Source organism: Leptodactylus fuscus, chromosome 1 (assembly GCF_031893055.1).
Source record: "Leptodactylus fuscus isolate aLepFus1 chromosome 1, aLepFus1.hap2, whole genome shotgun sequence".
In the NCBI taxonomy this organism is placed as follows: Eukaryota; Metazoa; Chordata; class Amphibia; order Anura; family Leptodactylidae; genus Leptodactylus; species Leptodactylus fuscus.
In genome coordinates, this window is record NC_134265.1 from 95379326 (window position 1) to 95395356 (window position 16031).

At 52.3% G+C, this 16031-nt stretch overlaps 16 non-coding genes and 2 pseudogenes across 16 annotated transcripts; all 18 read left to right on the top strand.

Annotated features, from left to right (window-relative positions):
* Positions 1-360: 360 nt before the first annotated feature.
* LOC142191026 (5S ribosomal RNA) lies at positions 361-479 on the top strand. The gene has a single exon (XR_012714644.1). It is a non-coding gene; the product is annotated as a 5S ribosomal RNA (ribosomal RNA).
* Positions 480-1193: 714 nt separating this feature from the next.
* On the top strand, positions 1194-1312 carry LOC142189846 (5S ribosomal RNA). The gene has a single exon (XR_012713796.1). It is a non-coding gene; the product is annotated as a 5S ribosomal RNA (ribosomal RNA).
* A 714-nt stretch (positions 1313-2026) lies between these two features.
* Positions 2027-2145, top strand: LOC142190245 (5S ribosomal RNA). The gene has a single exon (XR_012714170.1). It is a non-coding gene; the product is annotated as a 5S ribosomal RNA (ribosomal RNA).
* A 714-nt stretch (positions 2146-2859) lies between these two features.
* On the top strand, positions 2860-2976 carry LOC142190417 (5S ribosomal RNA; annotated as a pseudogene).
* A 716-nt stretch (positions 2977-3692) lies between these two features.
* LOC142189749 (5S ribosomal RNA) lies at positions 3693-3811 on the top strand. The gene has a single exon (XR_012713705.1). It is a non-coding gene; the product is annotated as a 5S ribosomal RNA (ribosomal RNA).
* A 714-nt stretch (positions 3812-4525) lies between these two features.
* Positions 4526-4644, top strand: LOC142191027 (5S ribosomal RNA). Its single transcript, XR_012714645.1, has one exon. It is a non-coding gene; the product is annotated as a 5S ribosomal RNA (ribosomal RNA).
* A 714-nt stretch (positions 4645-5358) lies between these two features.
* Positions 5359-5477, top strand: LOC142190047 (5S ribosomal RNA). Its single transcript, XR_012713985.1, has one exon. It is a non-coding gene; the product is annotated as a 5S ribosomal RNA (ribosomal RNA).
* Positions 5478-6191: 714 nt separating this feature from the next.
* LOC142190284 (5S ribosomal RNA) lies at positions 6192-6310 on the top strand. Its single transcript, XR_012714206.1, has one exon. It is a non-coding gene; the product is annotated as a 5S ribosomal RNA (ribosomal RNA).
* A 714-nt stretch (positions 6311-7024) lies between these two features.
* Positions 7025-7133, top strand: LOC142190346 (5S ribosomal RNA; annotated as a pseudogene).
* A 715-nt stretch (positions 7134-7848) lies between these two features.
* LOC142190050 (5S ribosomal RNA) lies at positions 7849-7967 on the top strand. Its single transcript, XR_012713987.1, has one exon. It is a non-coding gene; the product is annotated as a 5S ribosomal RNA (ribosomal RNA).
* Positions 7968-8681: 714 nt separating this feature from the next.
* Positions 8682-8800, top strand: LOC142191028 (5S ribosomal RNA). The gene has a single exon (XR_012714646.1). It is a non-coding gene; the product is annotated as a 5S ribosomal RNA (ribosomal RNA).
* Positions 8801-10327: 1527 nt separating this feature from the next.
* On the top strand, positions 10328-10446 carry LOC142191029 (5S ribosomal RNA). Its single transcript, XR_012714647.1, has one exon. It is a non-coding gene; the product is annotated as a 5S ribosomal RNA (ribosomal RNA).
* A 714-nt stretch (positions 10447-11160) lies between these two features.
* On the top strand, positions 11161-11279 carry LOC142190246 (5S ribosomal RNA). Its single transcript, XR_012714171.1, has one exon. It is a non-coding gene; the product is annotated as a 5S ribosomal RNA (ribosomal RNA).
* Positions 11280-11994: 715 nt separating this feature from the next.
* On the top strand, positions 11995-12113 carry LOC142191031 (5S ribosomal RNA). Its single transcript, XR_012714649.1, has one exon. It is a non-coding gene; the product is annotated as a 5S ribosomal RNA (ribosomal RNA).
* Positions 12114-12828: 715 nt separating this feature from the next.
* LOC142189750 (5S ribosomal RNA) lies at positions 12829-12947 on the top strand. The gene has a single exon (XR_012713706.1). It is a non-coding gene; the product is annotated as a 5S ribosomal RNA (ribosomal RNA).
* Positions 12948-13662: 715 nt separating this feature from the next.
* On the top strand, positions 13663-13781 carry LOC142191032 (5S ribosomal RNA). Its single transcript, XR_012714650.1, has one exon. It is a non-coding gene; the product is annotated as a 5S ribosomal RNA (ribosomal RNA).
* A 715-nt stretch (positions 13782-14496) lies between these two features.
* Positions 14497-14615, top strand: LOC142190051 (5S ribosomal RNA). Its single transcript, XR_012713988.1, has one exon. It is a non-coding gene; the product is annotated as a 5S ribosomal RNA (ribosomal RNA).
* A 714-nt stretch (positions 14616-15329) lies between these two features.
* On the top strand, positions 15330-15448 carry LOC142190286 (5S ribosomal RNA). The gene has a single exon (XR_012714208.1). It is a non-coding gene; the product is annotated as a 5S ribosomal RNA (ribosomal RNA).
* Positions 15449-16031: the final 583 nt, after the last annotated feature.

The window sequence follows — 16031 nt, forward strand, 5'->3', positions numbered from 1 at the left end:
GAAAAGCAGCTTCGCTTCCAGGCACGGGCAACCATCTCAACTTCTTCCTTAGCCGACTACTGGACAATGGGCTCTGGTCCAGCTTGCTCTTTCTTTCACCCCCGGGATGGTTTCTTAGCCCTGCGCAGACCTTGCGCCCAGCCCTTTTGAAAGAGGGCGGCTGCGGCCTGTGACTGGTTGCTGAACAACACCTGTGGGTATAAGGGCCGCCCCCCAGCTCTTGCACTGCTCCTGTTGGAGTATGAAGTTCCCTTAAGAGAAGGCAAAAAGTGAAGAAGAAGGTCTAGCGTGAAGTAGTGCAAAGAGCTGCCAGCAGCCAGGCTGCAAAGTAGAAGAGGAGTAAGTGAGAAGCCTGCCTCTGCCTACGGCCACACCACCCTGAACACGCCCGATCTCGTCTGATCTCGGAAGCTAAGCAGGGTCGGGCCTGGTTAGTACTTGGATGGGAGACCGCCTGGGAATACCAGGTGCTGTAGGCTTTTGCTTTTCCTCACTTCCACCAGCAGGGGTCACTCTCCTCTATGCCATTTTTACATTCACTTTTTACACTGCACACTTGCTTCTTTTACATTCGCTTTCTCTCTTGCACTCTTTAGGCCTTGCAAAATCCTAGTATTCTCAGTCTTACCGCTATCACTCTTAGCAGCCGCAGCGGGCGTGGTGGCCACCAGCGTTGTGGCTTTTTACTTTTAATAATAGCAGGCTTCATTTCCATAGTATCTGGGCCTCCCGCCGGGCTGGAAGCCATAGCTAGTAACCTGCAGACCAATTTACAGGGCAACACAGGCTGAACATCTTTGCAGACAACGCGCCCTAAGAAAAGAGAAGCTGACTGAAAAGCAGCTTCGCTTCCAGGCACGGGCAACCATCTCAACTTCTTCCTTAGCCGACTACTGGACAATGGGCTCTGGTCCAGCTTGCTCTTTCTTTCACCCCCGGGATGGTTTCTTAGCCCTGCGCAGACCTTGCGCCCAGCCCTTTTGAAAGAGGGCGGCTGCGGCCTGTGACTGGTTGCTGAACAACACCTGTGGGTATAAGGGCCGCCCCCGGCTCTTGCACTGCTCCTGTTGGAGTATGAAGTTCCCTTAAGAGAAGGCAAAAAGTGAAGAAAAAGGTCTAGCGTGAAGTAGTGCAAAGAGCTGCCAGCAGCCAGGCTGCAAAGTAGAAGAGGAGTAAGTGAGAAGCCTGCCTCTGCCTACGGCCACACCACCCTGAACACGCCCGATCTCGTCTGATCTTGGAAGCTAAGCAGGGTCGGGCCTGGTTAGTACTTGGATGGGAGACCGCCTGGGAAGACCAGGTGCTGTAGGCTTTTGCTTTTCCTCACTTCCACCAGCAGGGGTCACTCTCCTCTATGCCATTTTTACATTCACTTTTTACACTGCACACTTGCTTCTTTTACATTCGCTTTCTCTCTTGCACTCTTTAGGCCTTGCAAAATCCTAGTATTCTCAGTCTTACCGCTATCACTCTTAGCAGTCGCAGCGGGCGTGGTGGCCACCAGCGTTGTGGCTTTTTTCTTTTAATAATAGCAGGCTTCATTTCCATAGTATCTGGGCCTCCCGCCGGGCTGGAAGCCATAGCTAGTAACCTGCAGACCAATTTACAGGGCAACACAGGCTGAACATCTTTGCAGACAACGCGCCCTAAGAAAAGAGAAGCTGACTGAAAAGCAGCTTCGCTTCCAGGCACGGGCAACCATCTCAACTTCTTCCTTAGCCGACTACTGGACAATGGGCTCTGGTCCAGCTTGCTCTTTCTTTCACCCCCGGGATGGTTTCTTAGCCCTGCGCAGACCTTGCGCCCAGCCCTTTTGAAAGAGGGCGGCTGCGGCCTGTGACTGGTTGCTGAACAACACCTGTGGGTATAAGGGCCGCCCCCAGCTCTTGCACTGCTCCTGTTGGAGTATGAAGTTCCCTTAAGAGAAGGCAAAAAGTGAAGAAAAAGGTCTAGCGTGAAGTAGTGCAAAGGGCTGCCAGCAGCCAGGCTGCAAAGTAGAAGAGGAGTAAGTGAGAAGCCTGTCTCTGCCTACAGCCACACCACCCTGAACACGCCCTTTCTCGTCTGATCTCGGAAGCTAAGCAGGGTCGGGCCTGGTTAGTACTTGGATGGGAGACCGCCTGGGAATACCAGGTGCTGTAGGCTTTTGCTTTTCCTCACTTCCACCAGCAGGGGTCACTCTCCTCTATGCCATTTTTACATTCACTTTTTACACTGCACACTTGCTTCTTTTACATTCGCTTTCTCTCTTGCACTCTTTAGGCCTTGCAAAATCCTAGTATTCTCAGTCTTACCGCTATCACTCTTAGCAGCCGCAGCGGGCGTGGTGGCCACCAGCGTTGTGGCTTTTTACTTTTAATAATAGCAGGCTTCATTTCCATAGTATCTGGGCCTCCCGCCGGGCTGGAAGCCATAGCTAGTAACCTGCAGACCAATTTACAGGGCAACACAGGCTGAACATCTTTGCAGACAACGTGCCCTAAGAAAAGAGAAGCTGACTGAAAAGCAGCTTCGCTTCCAGGCACGGGCAACCATCTCAACTTCTTCCTTAGCCGACTCCTGGACAATGGGCTCTGGTCCAGCTTGCTCTTTCTTTCACCCCCGGGATGGTTTCTTAGCCCTGCGCAGACCTTGCGCCCAGCCCTTTTGAAAGAGGGCGGCTGCGGCCTGTGACTGGTTGCTGAACAACACCTGTGGGTATAAGGGCCGCCCCCAGCTCTTGCACTGCTCCTGTTGGAGTATGAAGTTCCCTTAAGAGAAGGCAAAAAGTGAAGAAAAAGGTCTAGCGTGAAGTAGTGCAAAGAGCTGCCAGCAGCCAGGCTGCAAAGTAGAAGAGGAGTAAGTGAGAAGCCTGTCTCTGCCTACGGCCACACCACCCTGAACACGCCCGATCTCGTCTGATCTCGGAAGCTAAGCAGGGTGGGGCCTGGTTAGTACTTGGATGGGAGACCGCCTGGGAATACCAGGTGCTTTTCCTTTTCCTTTTCCTCACTTCCACCAGCAGGGGTCACTCTCCTCTATGCCATTTTTACATTCACTTTTTACACTGCACACTTGCTTCTTTTACATTCGCTTTCTCTCTTGCACTCTTTAGGCCTTGCAAAATCCTAGTATTCTCAGTCTTACCGCTATCACTCTTAGCACCCGCAGCGGGCGTGGTGGCCACCAGCGTTGTGGCTTTTTACTTTTAATAATAGCAGGCTTCATTTCCATAGTATCTGGGCCTCCCGCCGGGCTGGAAGCCATAGCTAGTAACCTGCAGACCAATTTACAGGGCAACACAGGCTGAACATCTTTGCAGACAACGCGCCCTAAGAAAAGAGAAGCTGACTGAAAAGCAGCTTCGCTTCCAGGCACGGGCAACCATCTCAACTTCTTCCTTAGCCGACTACTGGACAATGGGCTCTGGTCCAGCTTGCTCTTTCTTTCACCCCCGGGATGGTTTCTTAGCCCTGCGCAGACCTTGCGCCCAGCCCTTTTGAAAGAGGGCGGCTGCGGCCTGTGACTGGTTGCTGAACAACACCTGTGGGTATAAGGGCCGCCCCCCAGCTCTTGCACTGCTCCTGTTGGAGTATGAAGTTCCCTTAAGAGAAGGCAAAAAGTGAAGAAGAAGGTCTAGCGTGAAGTAGTGCAAAGAGCTGCCAGCAGCCAGGCTGCAAAGTAGAAGAGGAGTAAGTGAGAAGCCTGTCTCCGCCTACGGCCACACCACCCTGAACATGCCCGATCTCGTCTGATCTCGGAAGCTAAGCAGGGTCGGGCCTGGTTAGTACTTGGATGGGAGACCGCCTGGGAATACCAGGTGCTGTAGGCTTTTGCTTTTCCTCACTTCCACCAGCAGGGGTCACTCTCCTCTATGCCATTTTTACATTCACTTTTTACACTGCACACTTGCTTCTTTTACATTCGCTTTCTCTCTTGCACTCTTTAGGCCTTGCAAAATCCTAGTATTCTCAGTCTTACCGCTATCACTCTTAGCAGCCGCAGCGGGCGTGGTGGCCACCAGCGTTGTGGCTTTTTACTTTTAATAATAGCAGGCTTCATTTCCATAGTATCTGGGCCTCCCGCCGGGCTGGAAGCCATAGCTAGTAACCTGCAGACCAATTTACAGGGCAACACAGGCTGAACATCTTTGCAGACAACGTGCCCTAAGAAAAGAGAAGCTGACTGAAAAGCAGCTTCGCTTCCAGGCACGGGCAACCATCTCAACTTCTTCCTTAGCCGACTCCTGGACAATGGGCTCTGGTCCAGCTTGCTCTTTCTTTCACCCCCGGGATGGTTTCTTAGCCCTGCGCAGACCTTGCGCCCAGCCCTTTTGAAAGAGGGCGGCTGCGGCCTGTGACTGGTTGCTGAACAACACCTGTGGGTATAAGGGCCGCCCCCAGCTCTTGCACTGCTCCTGTTGGAGTATGAAGTTCCCTTAAGAGAAGGCAAAAAGTGAAGAAAAAGGTCTAGCGTGAAGTAGTGCAAAGAGCTGCCAGCAGCCAGGCTGCAAAGTAGAAGAGGAGTAAGTGAGAAGTTTGTCTCCGCCTACGGCCACACCACCCTGAACACGCCCGATCTCGTCTGATCTCGGAAGCTAAGCAGGGTCGGGCCTGGTTAGTACTTGGATGGGAGACCGCCTGGGAATACCAGGTGCTGTAGGCTTTTGCTTTTCCTCACTTCCACCAGCAGGGGTCACTCTCCTCTATGCCATTTTTACATTCACTTTTTACACTGCACACTTGCTTCTTTTACATTCGCTTTCTCTCTTGCACTCTTTAGGCCTTGCAAAATCCTAGTATTCTCAGTCTTACCGCTATCACTCTTAGCAGCCGCAGCGGGCGTGGTGGCCACCAGCGTTGTGGCTTTTTACTTTTAATAATAGCAGGCTTCATTTCCATAGTATCTGGGCCTCCCGCCGGGCTGGAAGCCATAGCTAGTAACCTGCAGACCAATTTACAGGGCAACACAGGCTGAACATCTTTGCAGACAACGTGCCCTAAGAAAAGAGAAGCTGACTGAAAAGCAGCTTCGCTTCCAGGCACGGGCAACCATCTCAACTTCTTCCTTAGCCGACTCCTGGACAATGGGCTCTGGTCCAGCTTGCTCTTTCTTTCACCCCCGGGATGGTTTCTTAGCCCTGCGCAGACCTTGCGCCCAGCCCTTTTGAAAGAGGGCGGCTGCGGCCTGTGACTGGTTGCTGAACAACACCTGTGGGTATAAGGGCCGCCCCCAGCTCTTGCACTGCTCCTGTTGGAGTATGAAGTTCCCTTAAGAGAAGGCAAAAAGTGAAGAAAAAGGTCTAGCGTGAAGTAGTGCAAAGAGCTGCCAGCAGCCAGGCTGCAAAGTAGAAGAGGAGTAAGTGAGAAGCCTGTCTCTGCCTACGGCCACACCAGCCTGAACACGCCCGATCTCGTCTGATCTCGGAAGCTAAGCAGGGTCGGGCCTGGTTAGTACTTGGATGGGAGACCGCCTGGGAATACCAGGTGCTGTAGGCTTTTGCTTTTCCTCACTTCCACCAGCAGGGGTCACTCTCCTCTATGCCATTTTTACATTCACTTTTTACACTGCACACTTGCTTCTTTTACATTCGCTTTCTCTCTTGCACTCTTTAGGCCTTGCAAAATCCTAGTATTCTCAGTCTTACCGCTATCACTCTTAGCAGCCGCAGCGGGCGTGGTGGCCACCAGCGTTGTGGCTTTTTTCTTTTAATAATAGCAGGCTTCATTTCCATAGTATCTGGGCCTCCCGCCGGGCTGGAAGCCATAGCTCGTAACCTGCAGACCAATTTACAGGGCAACACAGGCTGAACATCTTTGCAGACAACGCGCCCTAAGAAAAGAGAAGCTGACTGAAAAGCAGCTTCGCTTCCAGGCACGGGCAACCATCTCAACTTCTTCCTTAGCCAACTACTGGACAATGGGCTCTGGTCCAGCTTGCTCTTTCTTTCACCCCCGGGATGGTTTCTTAGCCCTGCGCAGACCTTGCGCCCAGCCCTTTTGAAAGAGGGCGGCTGCGGCCTGTGACTGGTTGCTGAACAACACCTGTGGGTATAAGGGCCGCCCCCAGCTCTTGCACTGCTCCTGTTGGAGTATGAAGTTCCCTTAAGAGAAGGCAAAAAGTGAAGAAAAAGGTCTAGCGTGAAGTAGTGCAAAGGGCTGCCAGCAGCCAGGCTGCAAAGTAGAAGAGGAGTAAGTGAGAAGCCTGTCTCTGCCTACAGCCACACCACCCTGAACACGCCCTTTCTCGTCTGATCTCGGAAGCTAAGCAGGGTCGGGCCTGGTTAGTACTTGGATGGGAGACCGCTTGGGAATACCAGGTGCTGTAGGCTTTTGCTTTTCCTCACTTCCACCAGCAGGGGTCACTCTCCTCTATGCCATTTTTACATTCACTTTTTACACTGCACACTTGCTTCTTTTACATTCGCTTTCTCTCTTGCACTCTTTAGGCCTTGCAAAATCCTAGTATTCTCAGTCTTACCGCTATCACTCTTAGCAGCCGCAGCGGGCGTGGTGGCCACCAGCGTTGTGGCTTTTTACTTTTAATAATAGCAGGCTTCATTTCCATAGTATCTGGGCCTCCCGCCGGGCTGGAAGCCATAGCTAGTAACCTGCAGACCAATTTACAGGGCAACACAGGCTGAACATCTTTGCAGACAACGCGCCCTAATAAAAGAGAAGCTGACTGAAAAGCAGCTTCGCTTCCAGGCATGGGCAACCATCTCAACTTCTTCCTTAGCCGACTCCTGGACAATGGGCTCTGGTCCAGCTTGCTCTTTCTTTCACCCCCGGGATGGTTTCTTAGCCCTGCGCAGACCTTGCGCCCAGCCCTTTTGAAAGAGGGCGGCTGCGGCCTGTGACTGGTTGCTGAACAACACCTGTGGGTATAAGGGCCGCCCCCAGCTCTTGCACTGCTCCTGTTGGAGTATGAAGTTCCCTTAAGAGAAGGCAAAAAGTGAAGAAAAAGGTCTAGCGTGAAGTAGTGCAAAGGGCTGCCAGCAGCCAGGCTGCAAAGTAGAAGAGGAGTAAGTGAGAAGCCTGTCTCTGCCTACGGCCACACCACCCTGAACACGCCTGATCTCGGAAGCTAAGCAGGGTTGGGCCTGGTTAGTACTTGGATGGGAGACCGCCTGGGAATACCAGGTGCTGTAGGCTTTTGCTTTTCCTCACTTCCACCAGCAGGGGTCACTCTCCTCTATGCCATTTTTACATTCACTTTTTACACTGCACACTTGCTTCTTTTACATTCGCTTTCTCTCTTGCACTCTTTAGGCCTTGCAAAATCCTAGTATTCTCAGTCTTACCGCTATCACTCTTAGCAGCCGCAGCGGGCGTGGTGGCCACCAGCGTTGTGGCTTTTTACTTTTAATAATAGCAGGCTTCATTTCCATAGTATCTGGGCCTCCCGCCGGGCTGGAAGCCATAGCTAGTAACCTGCAGACCAATTTACAGGGCAACACAGGCTGAACATCTTTGCAGACAACGTGCCCTAAGAAAAGAGAAGCTGACTGAAAAGCAGCTTCGCTTCCAGGCACGGGCAACCATCTCAACTTCTTCCTTAGCCGACTCCTGGACAATGGGCTCTGGTCCAGCTTGCTCTTTCTTTCACCCCCGGGATGGTTTCTTAGCCCTGCGCAGACCTTGCGCCCAGCCCTTTTGAAAGAGGGCGGCTGCGGCCTGTGACTGGTTGCTGAACAACACCTGTGGGTATAAGGGCCGCCCCCCAGCTCTTGCACTGCTCCTGTTGGAGTATGAAGTTCCCTTAAGAGAAGGCAAAAAGTGAAGAAGAAGGTCTAGCGTGAAGTAGTGCAAAGAGCTGCCAGCAGCCAGGCTGCAAAGTAGAAGAGGAGTAAGTGAGAAGCCTGTCTCTGCCTACGGCCACACCAGCCTGAACACGCCCGATCTCGTCTGATCTCGGAAGCTAAGCAGGGTCGGGCCTGGTTAGTACTTGGATGGGAGACCGCCTGGGAATACCAGGTGCTGTAGGCTTTTGCTTTTCCTCACTTCCACCAGCAGGGGTCACTCTCCTCTATGCCATTTTTACATTCACTTTTTACACTGCACACTTGCTTCTTTTACATTCGCTTTCTCTCTTGCACTCTTTAGGCCTTGCAAAATCCTAGTATTCTCAGTCTTACCGCTATCACTCTTAGCAGCCGCAGCGGGCGTGGTGGCCACCAGCGTTGTGGCTTTTTTCTTTTAATAATAGCAGGCTTCATTTCCATAGTATCTGGGCCTCCCGCCGGGCTGGAAGCCATAGCTCGTAACCTGCAGACCAATTTACAGGGCAACACAGGCTGAACATCTTTGCAGACAACGCGCCCTAAGAAAAGAGAAGCTGACTGAAAAGCAGCTTCGCTTCCAGGCACGGGCAACCATCTCAACTTCTTCCTTAGCCAACTACTGGACAATGGGCTCTGGTCCAGCTTGCTCTTTCTTTCACCCCCGGGATGGTTTCTTAGCCCTGCGCAGACCTTGCGCCCAGCCCTTTTGAAAGAGGGCGGCTGCGGCCTGTGACTGGTTGCTGAACAACACCTGTGGGTATAAGGGCCGCCCCCAGCTCTTGCACTGCTCCTGTTGGAGTATGAAGTTCCCTTAAGAGAAGGCAAAAAGTGAAGAAAAAGGTCTAGCGTGAAGTAGTGCAAAGGGCTGCCAGCAGCCAGGCTGCAAAGTAGAAGAGGAGTAAGTGAGAAGCCTGTCTCTGCCTACGGCCACACCACCCTGAACACGCCCGATCTCGTCTGATCTCGGAAGCTAAGCAGGGTCGGGCCTGGTTAGTACTTGGATGGGAGACCGCCTGGGAATACCAGGTGCTGTAGGCTTTTGCTTTTCCTCACTTCCACCAGCAGGGGTCACTCTCCTCTATGCCATTTTTACATTCACTTTTTACACTGCACACTTGCTTCTTTTACATTCGCTTTCTCTCTTGCACTCTTTAGGCCTTGCAAAATCCTAGTATTCTCAGTCTTACCGCTATCACTCTTAGCAGCCGCAGCGGGCGTGGTGGCCACCAGCGTTGTGGCTTTTTACTTTTAATAATAGCAGGCTTCATTTCCATAGTATCTGGGCCTCCCGCCGGGCTGGAAGCCATAGCTAGTAACCTGCAGACCAATTTACAGGGCAACACAGGCTGAACATCTTTGCAGACAACGCGCCCTAAGAAAAGAGAAGCTGACTGAAAAGCAGCTTCGCTTCCAGGCACGGGCAACCATCTCAACTTCTTCCTTAGCCGACTCCTGGACAATGGGCTCTGGTCCAGCTTGCTCTTTCTTTCACCCCCGGGATGGTTTCTTAGCCCTGCGCAGACCTTGCGCCCAGCCCTTTTGAAAGAGGGCGGCTGCGGCCTGTGACTGGTTGCTGAACAACACCTGTGGGTATAAGGGCCGCCCCCAGCTCTTGCACTGCTCCTGTTGGAGTATGAAGTTCCCTTAAGAGAAGGCAAAAAGTGAAGAAAAAGGTCTAGCGTGAAGTAGTGCAAAGGGCTGCCAGCAGCCAGGCTGCAAAGTAGAAGAGGAGTAAGTGAGAAGCCTGTCTCTGCCTACGGCCACACCACCCTGATCTCGGAAGCTAAGCAGTGTCGGGCCTGGTTAGTACTTGGATGGGAGACCGCCTGGGAATACCAGGTGCTGTAGACTTTTGCTTTTCCTCACTTCCACCAGCAGGGGTCACTCTCCTCTATGCCATTTTTACATTCACTTTTTACACTGCACACTTGCTTCTTTTACATTCGCTTTCTCTCTTGCACTCTTTAGGCCTTGCAAAATCCTAGTATTCTCAGTCTTACCGCTATCACTCTTAGCAGCCGCAGCGGGCGTGGTGGCCACCAGCGTTGTGGCTTTTTACTTTTAATAATAGCAGGCTTCATTTCCATAGTATCTGGGCCTCCCGCCGGGCTGGAAGCCATAGCTAGTAACCTGCAGACCAATTTACAGGGCAACACAGGCTGAACATCTTTGCAGACAACGCGCCCTAAGAAAAGAGAAGCTGACTGAAAAGCAGCTTCGCTTCCAGGCACGGGCAACCATCTCAACTTCTTCCTTAGCCGACTCCTGGACAATGGGCTCTGGTCCAGCTTGCTCTTTCTTTCACCCCCGGGATGGTTTCTTAGCCCTGCGCAGACCTTGCGCCCAGCCCTTTTGAAAGAGGGCGGCTGCGGCCTGTGACTGGTTGCTGAACAACACCTGTGGGTATAAGGGCCGCCCCCGGCTCTTGCACTGCTCCTGTTGGAGTATGAAGTTCCCTTAAGAGAAGGCAAAAAGTGAAGAAAAAGGTCTAGCGTGAAGTAGTGCAAAGGGCTGCCAGCAGCCAGGCTGCAAAGTAGAAGAGGAGTAAGTGAGAAACCTGTCTCTGCCTACGGCCACACCACCCTGAACACGCCCGATCTCGTCTGATCTCGGAAGCTAAGCAGGGTCGGGCCTGGTTAGTACTTGGATGGGAGACCGCCTGGGAATACCAGGTGCTGTAGGCTTTTGCTTTTCCTCACTTCCACCAGCAGGGCTCACTCTCCTCTATGCCATTTTTACATTCACTTTTTACACTGCACACTTGCTTCTTTTACATTCGCTTTCTCTCTTGCACTCTTTAGGCCTTGCAAAATCCTAGTATTCTCAGTCTTACCGCTATCACTCTTAGCAGCCGCAGCGGGCGTGGTGGCCACCAGCGTTGTGGCTTTTTTCATTTAATAATAGCAGGCTTCATTTCCATAGTATCTGGGCCTCCCGCCGGGCTGGAAGCCATAGCTAGTAACCTGCAGACCAATTTACAGGGCAACACAGGCTGAACATCTTTGCAGACAACGCGCCCTAAGAAAAGAGAAGCTGACTGAAAAGCAGCTTCGCTTCCAGGCACGGGCAACCATCTCAACTTCTTCCTTAGCCGACTACTGGACAATGGGCTCTGGTCCAGCTTGCTCTTTCTTTCACCCCTGGGATGGTTTCTTAGCCCTGCGCAGACCTTGCGCCCAGCCCTTTTGAAAGAGGGCGGCTGCGGCCTGTGACTGGTTGCTGAACAACACCTGTGGGTATAAGGGCCGCCCCCAGCTCTTGCACTGCTCCTGTTGGAGTATGAAGTTCCCTTAAGAGAAGGCAAAAAGTGAAGAAAAAGGTCTAGCGTGAAGTAGTGCAAAGGGCTGCCAGCAGCCAGGCTGCAAAGTAGAAGAGGAGTAAGTGAGAAGCCTGTCTCTGCCTACAGCCACACCACCCTGAACACGCCCTTTCTCGTCTGATCTCGGAAGCTAAGCAGGGTCGGGCCTGGTTAGTACTTGGATGGGAGACCGCCTGGGAATACCAGGTGCTGTAGGCTTTTGCTTTTCCTCACTTCCACCAGCAGGGGTCACTCTCCTCTATGCCATTTTTACATTCACTTTTTACACTGCACACTTGCTTCTTTTACATTCGCTTTCTCTCTTGCACTCTTTAGGCCTTGCAAAATCCTAGTATTCTCAGTCTTACCGCTATCACTCTTAGCAGCCGCAGCGGGCGTGGTGGCCACCAGCGTTGTGGCTTTTTACTTTTAATAATAGCAGGCTTCATTTCCATAGTATCTGGGCCTCCCGCCGGGCTGGAAGCCATAGCTAGTAACCTGCAGACCAATTTACAGGGCAACACAGGCTGAACATCTTTGCAGACAACGCGCCCTAAGAAAAGAGAAGCTGACTGAAAAGCAGCTTCGCTTCCAGGCACGGGCAACCATCTCAACTTCTTCCTTAGCCGACTACTGGACAATGGGCTCTGGTCCAGCTTGCTCTTTCTTTCACCCCCGGGATGGTTTCTTAGCCCTGCGCAGACCTTGCGCCCAGCCCTTTTGAAAGAGGGCGGCTGCGGCCTGTGACTGGTTGCTGAACAACACCTGTGGGTATAAGGGCCGCACCCCAGCTCTTGCACTGCTCCTGTTGGAGTATGAAGTTCCCTTAAGAGAAGGCAAAAAGTGAAGAAGAAGGTCTAGCGTGAAGTAGTGCAAAGAGCTGCCAGCAGCCAGGCTGCAAAGTAGAAGAGGAGTAAGTGAGAAGCCTGTCTCTGCCTACGGCCACACCACCCTGAACACGCCCGATCTCGTCTGATCTCGGAAGCTAAGCAGGGTCGGGCCTGGTTAGTACTTGGATGGGAGACCGCCTGGGAATACCAGGTGCTGTAGGCTTTTGCTTTTCCTCACTTCCACCAGCAGGGGTCACTCTCCTCTATGCCATTTTTACATTCACTTTTTACACTGCACACTTGCTTCTTTTACATTCGCTTTCTCTCTTGCACTCTTTAGGCCTTGCAAAATCCTAGTATTCTCAGTCTTACCGCTATCACTCTTAGCAGCCGCAGCGGGCGTGGTGGCCACCAGCGTTGTGGCTTTTTACTTTTAATAATAGCAGGCTTCATTTCCATAGTATCTGGGCCTCCCGCCGGGCTGGAAGCCATAGCTAGTAACCTGCAGACCAATTTACAGGGCAACACAGGCTGAACATCTTTGCAGACAACGCGCCCTAAGAAAAGAGAAGCTGACTGAAAAGCAGCTTCGCTTCCAGGCACGGGCAACCATCTCAACTTCTTCCTTAGCCGACTACTGGACAATGGGCTCTGGTCCAGCTTGCTCTTTCTTTCACCCCCGGGATGGTTTCTTAGCCCTGCGCAGACCTTGCGCCCAGCCCTTTTGAAAGAGGGCGGCTGCGGCCTGTGACTGGTTGCTGAACAACACCTGTGGGTATAAGGGCCGCCCCCCAGCTCTTGCACTGCTCCTGTTGGAGTATGAAGTTCCCTTAAGAGAAGGCAAAAAGTGAAGAAGAAGGTCTAGCGTGAAGTAGTGCAAAGAGCTGCCAGCAGCCAGGCTGCAAAGTAGAAGAGGAGTAAGTGAGAAGCCTGTCTCCGCCTACGGCCACACCACCCTGAACATGCCCGATCTCGTCTGATCTCGGAAGCTAAGCAGGGTCGGGCCTGGTTAGTACTTGGATGGGAGACCGCCTGGGAATACCAGGTGCTGTAGGCTTTTGCTTTTCCTCACTTCCACCAGCAGGGGTCACTCTCCTCTATGCCATTTTTACATTCACTTTTTACACTGCACACTTGCTTCTTTTACATTCGCTTTCTCTCTTGCACTCTTTAGGCCTTGCAAAATCCTAGTATTCTCAGTCTTACCGCTATCACTCTTAGCAGCCGCAGCGGGCGTGGTGGCCACCAGCGTTGTGGCTTTTTACTTTTAATAATAGCAGGCTTCATTTCCATAGTATCTGGGCCTCCCGCCGGGCTGGAAGCCATAGCTAGTAACCTGCAGACCAATTTACAGGGCAACACAGGCTGAACATCTTTGCAGACAACGTGCCCTAAGAAAAGAGAAGCTGACTGAAAAGCAGCTTCGCTTCCAGGCACGGGCAACCATCTCAACTTCTTCCTTAGCCGACTCCTGGACAATGGGCTCTGGTCCAGCTTGCTCTTTCTTTCACCCCCGGGATGGTTTCTTAGCCCTGCGCAGACCTTGCGCCCAGCCCTTTTGAAAGAGGGCGGCTGCGGCCTGTGACTGGTTGCTGAACAACACCTGTGGGTATAAGGGCCGCCCCCCAGCTCTTGCACTGCTCCTGTTGGAGTATGAAGTTCCCTTAAGAGAAGGCAAAAAGTGAAGAAAAAGGTCTAGCGTGAAGTAGTGCAAAGAGCTGCCAGCAGCCAGGCTGCAAAGTAGAAGAGGAGTAAGTGAGAAGTTTGTCTCCGCCTACGGCCACACCACCCTGAACACGCCCGATCTCGTCTGATCTCGGAAGCTAAGCAGGGTCGGGCCTGGTTAGTACTTGGATGGGAGACCGCCTGGGAATACCAGGTGCTGTAGGCTTTTGCTTTTCCTCACTTCCACCAGCAGGGGTCACTCTCCTCTATGCCATTTTTACATTCACTTTTTACACTGCACACTTGCTTCTTTTACATTCGCTTTCTCTCTTGCACTCTTTAGGCCTTGCAAAATCCTAGTATTCTCAGTCTTACCGCTATCACTCTTAGCAGCCGCAGCGGGCGTGGTGGCCACCAGCGTTGTGGCTTTTTACTTTTAATAATAGCAGGCTTCATTTCCATAGTATCTGGGCCTCCCGCCGGGCTGGAAGCCATAGCTAGTAACCTGCAGACCAATTTACAGGGCAACACAGGCTGAACATCTTTGCAGACAACGTGCCCTAAGAAAAGAGAAGCTGACTGAAAAGCAGCTTCGCTTCCAGGCACGGGCAACCATCTCAACTTCTTCCTTAGCCGACTCCTGGACAATGGGCTCTGGTCCAGCTTGCTCTTTCTTTCACCCCCGGGATGGTTTCTTAGCCCTGCGCAGACCTTGCGCCCAGCCCTTTTGAAAGAGGGCGGCTGCGGCCTGTGACTGGTTGCTGAACAACACCTGTGGGTATAAGGGCCGCCCCCCAGCTCTTGCACTGCTCCTGTTGGAGTATGAAGTTCCCTTAAGAGAAGGCAAAAAGTGAAGAAGAAGGTCTAGCGTGAAGTAGTGCAAAGAGCTGCCAGCAGCCAGGCTGCAAAGTAGAAGAGGAGTAAGTGAGAAGCCTGTCTCTGCCTACGGCCACACCAGCCTGAACACGCCCGATCTCGTCTGATCTCGGAAGCTAAGCAGGGTCGGGCCTGGTTAGTACTTGGATGGGAGACCGCCTGGGAATACCAGGTGCTGTAGGCTTTTGCTTTTCCTCACTTCCACCAGCAGGGGTCACTCTCCTCTATGCCATTTTTACATTCACTTTTTACACTGCACACTTGCTTCTTTTACATTCGCTTTCTCTCTTGCACTCTTTAGGCCTTGCAAAATCCTAGTATTCTCAGTCTTACCGCTATCACTCTTAGCAGCCGCAGCGGGCGTGGTGGCCACCAGCGTTGTGGCTTTTTTCTTTTAATAATAGCAGGCTTCATTTCCATAGTATCTGGGCCTCCCGCCGGGCTGGAAGCCATAGCTCGTAACCTGCAGACCAATTTACAGGGCAACACAGGCTGAACATCTTTGCAGACAACGCGCCCTAAGAAAAGAGAAGCTGACTGAAAAGCAGCTTCGCTTCCAGGCACGGGCAACCATCTCAACTTCTTCCTTAGCCAACTACTGGACAATGGGCTCTGGTCCAGCTTGCTCTTTCTTTCACCCCCGGGATGGTTTCTTAGCCCTGCGCAGACCTTGCGCCCAGCCCTTTTGAAAGAGGGCGGCTGCGGCCTGTGACTGGTTGCTGAACAACACCTGTGGGTATAAGGGCCGCCCCCAGCTCTTGCACTGCTCCTGTTGGAGTATGAAGTTCCCTTAAGAGAAGGCAAAAAGTGAAGAAAAAGGTCTAGCGTGAAGTAGTGCAAAGGGCTGCCAGCAGCCAGGCTGCAAAGTAGAAGAGGAGTAAGTGAGAAGCCTGTCTCTGCCTACAGCCACACCACCCTGAACACGCCCTTTCTCGTCTGATCTCGGAAGCTAAGCAGGGTCGGGCCTGGTTAGTACTTGGATGGGAGACCGCTTGGGAATACCAGGTGCTGTAGGCTTTTGCTTTTCCTCACTTCCACCAGCAGGGGTCACTCTCCTCTATGCCATTTTTACATTCACTTTTTACACTGCACACTTGCTTCTTTTACATTCGCTTTCTCTCTTGCACTCTTTAGGCCTTGCAAAATCCTAGTATTCTCAGTCTTACCGCTATCACTCTTAGCAGCCGCAGCGGGCGTGGTGGCCACCAGCGTTGTGGCTTTTTACTTTTAATAATAGCAGGCTTCATTTCCATAGTATCTGGGCCTCCCGCCGGGCTGGAAGCCATAGCTAGTAACCTGCAGACCAATTTACAGGGCAACACAGGCTGAACATCTTTGCAGACAACGCGCCCTAAGAAAAGAGAAGCTGACTGAAAAGCAGCTTCGCTTCCAGGCACGGGCAACCATCTCAACTTCTTCCTTAGCCGACTACTGGACAATGGGCTCTGGTCCAGCTTGCTCTTTCTTTCACCCCCGGGATGGTTTCTTAGCCCTGCGCAGACCTTGCGCCCAGCCCTTTTGAAAGAGGGCGGCTGCGGCCTGTGACTGGTTGCTGAACAACACCTGTGGGTATAAGGGCCGCCCCCGGCTCTTGCACTGC